Source organism: Tenebrio molitor, chromosome 7 (genome assembly GCF_963966145.1).
Source record: "Tenebrio molitor chromosome 7, icTenMoli1.1, whole genome shotgun sequence".
In the NCBI taxonomy this organism is placed as follows: Eukaryota; Metazoa; Arthropoda; class Insecta; order Coleoptera; family Tenebrionidae; genus Tenebrio; species Tenebrio molitor.
The window spans coordinates 18,068,914-18,074,913 of NC_091052.1; the positions used below are offsets into that span (position 1 = coordinate 18,068,914).

Genomic DNA, 6,000 nt, shown 5'->3' on the forward strand with positions numbered 1-6,000 from the left:
CACTATTTACAAAACATAATTACAGAGCCAAATAATTAAATTATTGGACCTTGAAATGTTCAACTCCACGTGAATAACGTTTAGTTATTATTGGTATGTAATTATTTTCAATATACAAATTCTTTTTCATAAAATCGAATTTCAATTATGCGTGAGCGAAAGTGCGTGAGCGAAAGTACGTGAGCGAAAGTGCGTGAGCGAAAGTGGAACCTTCACTCACTGGTAACCATGGATACAGACCCACTTTCTAGGGAGGTATCGAACAAAATAATTTTTTTGCATATCGTAATGAAAGTAGCACTTTTTAACACGCAAAATCGTAGTGAAAGTAGCACTTTTTTACACAAAAAATTGTAATGAAAGTATGTAGTACTTTTTTGCATCATTTCATTCCATCTCCTTGGAGATGATTGTCAAAGCATACCTATTTTTTTTTTTTGTAATTTTTCGTAAATACTTTTACACCAAATTTCTCAACTTACATTGATATGCAAAAAAATAGTGTGTACAACACGTTATGAAAGTCTCTTTTTTTTCACTTATTTGCTTGAATCAATCTGTAAATTCGTGAATAAAAGTACGGCTTTCATAACTAGTTGTACCAATAACTAGTTCAATTTATTTATCCAAATAAAAATAGTATATTATGTTATGAGGAGCAAAATAGTATATTATATATTGAGGGAGAGAAATGCATGATTTTTCCTAAGGTGCAGTTTGTAGCCAGAGGGCGAAGCCCGAGGGCTACAAAGCACCGAGGGAAAAATGAGCATTCTCTCCAGAAGTATATATACTATTTTTTTCACGGTAGGGAGTAGAAACAGCACAAAAATCTCAAATTTTAAGAATAAAAAAATGATGACAAATGAGTTGTCATCTTTCGATGAATTTAATGGAATTAGTAGTTGCCTTGACAACACAATTAGATTTTTGTCACAACAGTCAAAAAAAATGAAAACTCCCATTAGATTTTTGTCACAACTGTCAAAAAAATGAAAACTCCCTAGGGAGCAAATATTTGCTCCCTAGGGAGAAAATGCTCTACTTCTGTCACGATGTTGACATCCGAAAAGTTGATTTCTACTCCCGATCGTGAAAAAATGAAGTTTTATGTGCTGCAGCTGATACTGCGTCACTGCGTCACTGCGTTCGGCAGCCAAACCAGCCAAAGCACATAATAGTATATTATGTTATGAGGAGCAAAAATGAAGTGTTATGTGCTGCGGCTGGTAGATTGGCTGCCGAACGCAGTGAGGCAGACAAACCAGCCAAAGCACATAAAACCATTTTTGCTCCGAATAACATATACTATTTTTTCTTCAAACCTTCATAACAAATTATTTAAGACATGTTAAGAAACCAGGTAAGAATTTCAAATGATTTAGCTAGTTTACTTTATTGCCGCTCATCAGCGGAGATAATAACTTCACGGACGCCCTCAGCGGAGATAATAACTTTATCTGCCGCTCTCAGCGGAGATAATAACTTTATCTGCCGCTCGTCAGCTCGTTAGATGCCATGACAATGAAGTAACACTTTAGCATTATCAATGCAGCAGGATAATGTCGTAATTTACGGACGTTTGAAGAAAAAACCATTTTTGCTCCGAATAAGATATATTATTTTTTCTTCAAACCTTCGTAACAAATTATTTAAGACATGTTAAGAAACCAGGTAGGAATTTCAAATGATTTAGCTAGTTTACTTTACTGCCACTCATCAGCGGAGATAATAACTTCACGGACGCCCTCAGCGGAGATAATAACTATCTGCCGCTCATCAGCTCGTTAGATGCGATGACAATGAAGTGACACTTTAGCATTATCAATGCAGCAGGATAATGTCATAATTTACGGACGTTTGAAGAAAAACAATATTTTGTTCCTATTTTTTATTAAATCACCATTAATATTACAATCATTAGGACACATATAACATGATTGGCTACTTGGTTGCATTCTAAGTAGAAAGATACAATATCATTTATTTTTTCAAAATACTATTGTTATATATATGTATATGAGAGCGGTCTAAAATGTTGTGAGCCTAAGATAGAACCAAGTATTTTTTCTATCAATTTTATTTTTCAACATAATCTCCTTTTAAGTCCATGCACTTTTCCCAACGATGATCTAGCCGCTTTAACCCTTCCAAATATTTCTGTCCTTCGAGAAAAACTTTGAGCTTAGGGCATAGAAAAAAGTCGCTCGGGGCCAAATTTGGTGGATGGCCAATCAATTCAAACTGTAATTCGTGAATTCTGGCTGTAGAGACTGCCGAGGTGTGAACAGGGGCGTTGTGTTGGTGCAACAAAACTTTCTATTTCTTCAAATACGGTCTTTTTGTCGCAATTCTGCTTTCAACTTGTCAAGTAACGATGCGTAATAAACCCCCGTTATTGATTTACTTAAAATTCCAGGACTCTCCTAAAAAGCAGTCGCCATTACTTTTCGAGCATCTTTGCAATTTTGATTGCTGTTTCGTTTCCGCCTTTCCGGAGTATAGTGAAGAATATAAATAAGTTCAGTTATGTATAGTCGCAAAAAATCCGCTCGTTTTGCTTAAACCGCTCCAAAAGAGCCTTGGAAATGTTCATTCGAATTCATTTTTGATCCAATGAGCAGCAAGTGAGCAAGCTCGGCACCCAACGTGTGGATAGCTTTTGCATGCCTAACTCTTTACTTAGTATATGACAAACACGTTCCTTTGATATGCCCAAAGCTTTTGCTATCTCTCTAACCTTGATTCGGCGGTCGCCTATTTGGTGGAATTTTTCGATGTTATCGGTGGTGGTCGCCTCGAACGCTCATCATGAAACAAACTGGTACAACCATGTGCAAATTCGGCTGCCCATCTTATCACTGTGGCAAATTATGGAGCAGAGACCCCATACACAGTATCCAACTCGGCTTTAATTTGGGTAGGCGTATTGCCTTTCAAATGAGAGAGTTTAATCACTGCACGATATTCGATTTTCTCCATTTTATCAAAAATGACATGGACAGACACAAAATAATCTCACACAACAATTAAGCGTCCAAAATAGCTGACATTTTTTTGCGTGTTTGTCAAAGCCAAATATTGTAGTACTAAAATCGTTTTAACGAGTAATGTTAGGTGCTTGTTGAGGCTCACAAGATTTCAGACCATCCTCTTATGTAGGTACAGATAAGCATGTAATACATATTTTTTATTTATTATTCCCTTGGAATAGTTTCACTTATGGATCACTAACTAATAATTTTTGAGTACTGCGAGTAGTGAATATGCTCTTCTTAGAATCTGTAAGATAAAACTAAATTAAGCGAATATACAGGATGTTATTGAAATATATATACAAAAAATTGGAGCTGTTTCTTAGAAAAACCTCTTTTAATTATCACAATGGATATCTACCCATTTTTCATAAAAAAAGCAAGAAATAAGTGTAATTAATGATTTTTTTTAATCGTAGCGTCACGAACAGACTTTTATTAGAGTGTCATGAGTGTCGTAACCAATTCACCTTTTTGTAAGTGTATTTCAAAATCACCTGTATTTATGTTAATTAGGTACTAGATATTACCGTTGTAAATGTTACAAGCGACAGATCCAAAATTTTTCCAGCTGTAACAATCATTGGTCTTTTTGAACGTTCCATTAAAACTATTAAAGCTTTTTTCGACTTTAAATCGTAATCGTACCACCTTCCCATATAAATTGCAGTTGTTAAACTGTTGCTCTAAAATACACATACCGTGAAATGGAATACCGACGGTATTTTTACATTACCTCTTCGTATAAAGTGGCTCCAAAATAGCAATAAAGAAATATTTCCAAAAGCATGGTGAGGAGGAATGAGATCATGGCGAAAAATGTAAAAGTAAAAGGTTCAATCTGAATTCAGAAAAATTAATAAATTACATTAGTTTGTATTAAACTATTACCCTAGTTAGCTGCAAGCAAGAAATGCAAACTACAACAACTGCCGCCGTAAATTGAGTAAATACTACAGACGAGTAAATTTTCTCGTAGTATTGTATGAAACTGAAAATGAATATATTATTTATCATCTCAAAAATTTCCTTATCTAACGTTCTTACTTGAAAATGGCCACATGATGGTCAATACATTTTACAATTCTATTGTAAATTATTTTGTTTATATCTTCCTCCTGTTCAGATAAATCGATGTTGTTTTGACACGTTGCATAAAACTCCTCTTCTGCATGTTCTCTGAGATGCTGCAAATTATCTTTCAAGACTTTGAGTTGCATAGTGGCGTAGCAAGCTAGTCCAGACACTAGAGTATCAATGGCTCCATTTGCAATAGCACCATCTCCTGTTCCTGCACAAACTATTTTCAAACAATCCAACACAAACTTCGTAGTACATACCAAAAAAAATAAAAAGAAAGATCAGAACGAAATTTCGAGTATCTACATTGATATTGGACGGTAACCAAATTTCAATTTGAAACCCATGATCATGTTGAAAAAAAGGTTTTGCAGTCCAAGTAAGAAACGCGACCACACAGAATCCCAAAAATAGCCAAGTATTTCTCTTGCACGTCTTGACACACTTTTCGATAATCTTTTCTTGTTCGGTGGTGTAGTTGTTGAAAATTGGCCACTCCAACATGTAGATGCTTTCTCTGACGTTGTCGACTTTGAACACGAATGGGACTAATTTGAAGATGAAACAACCGACTTGAAACAATGAACTGTCGTATACTTGGGTCAGATCAACATCGTTGTCGGCCAACAAATGGATTGCTGCCAGAGTTGGAACCGGAATGGTGAAAAAAATGTAGACTGCAAAAGAGTATAGTTTGTATGGCTGTTTAAATCGGCGAGAAGGGTAGAAGCCTAGTAATCTCATTACGAATAAGTTTAAAGTAAAAAACTTCTTCACTGGACTTTCCATATCGAATTTATAAGGATTTAGAGAGAAATGTCTTCGACTGCTGAGGTTAAAATGATTACTGAATGCCACACTCTTGGCCACTGAGAGTACTATTAGAAATGTTTTGTAATATTAAATACTCTTCTAATTTAGGAAGTTGTCCATTATAAATGAATTTCAGGAAGAAAATAAAAATTATCTAAATTACCATTTAGTTTAAATTATGGTTAGGGGTATATTATTAGTACTCCTTCATAATAAATTTTACATTAAGTAAATTTACTTCAGCATAAATGTATCTGACACGGAATAATATTTGATTTATAAGCTATTTGACAATTAAAAGTAACTGAAAACAGAAATAAGGTAGCAGATAATTGTATATTTTTTGTATAGGAGCTTAAAAAGCAAAGAATATGGATTTATAACATAAATTATTTTATATAATAATTTTTCATGTTCTACGTCGTAGTAAGTACTCAAAGAAATTTTTAGGTTCTAGTGTAATTTGCGAAATACATTTTTTCTGTTATATATAATGTTGCACTAAATATATGTGGTATTTAAAATTATGTGAAATATAATTTATAAAATCCATGTCACCACTAAATTTTGCATTAATCACGACGTTTGTTACCAACTATTTTTCTGCAATTATTACACTTTCTATTGGCGATCAAATCATACCACAAAATTCTGTAGTTTTTATTTACAACAGTTAATGGATGGAAAAAGAGAAGAATTGTGCATTGTCCAAATATTTTGTGGTAATTTAATTAACAAAGTCGATGAAAAGGGTAGATTTTGTTAGAAATACTCAACCTAACTAAATATCTTTGATATTTCTGCTTATTTTTAAGACGTCTGTGGCTTTGTATTATTTAAGGAGTTGTCTAGTTCGTTTTAATTTGTTAGTTCTTTTTTCGGTATTGGCAATTTTTTTAGTTTTTTGATGCAAATAGTTAGAATAAGTATTGTGTTGGCAGAAAATAATAATAAAGACAAAAATTTTTGTAACGATATTTTATTTAAGACGAGAGGATGTTATAAAATTTACAAACACAATTGAAACATAAATAAATCATAAACTTCTATATGAATAAGAAAGAATAACATA

The 6,000-nt window shown here is 33.5% G+C and overlaps 1 long non-coding RNA gene across 1 annotated transcript; it reads right to left on the reverse strand.

Annotated features, from left to right (window-relative positions):
• Positions 1–3,779: 3,779 nt before the first annotated feature.
• Positions 3,780–4,355, reverse strand: LOC138135830 (uncharacterized). The gene is made up of 3 exons (XR_011161101.1): positions 4,083–4,355; positions 3,927–4,026; positions 3,780–3,876 (listed from the first exon to the last, which is right to left on the reverse strand). It is a non-coding gene; the product is annotated as an uncharacterized lncRNA (long non-coding RNA).
• Positions 4,356–6,000: the final 1,645 nt, after the last annotated feature.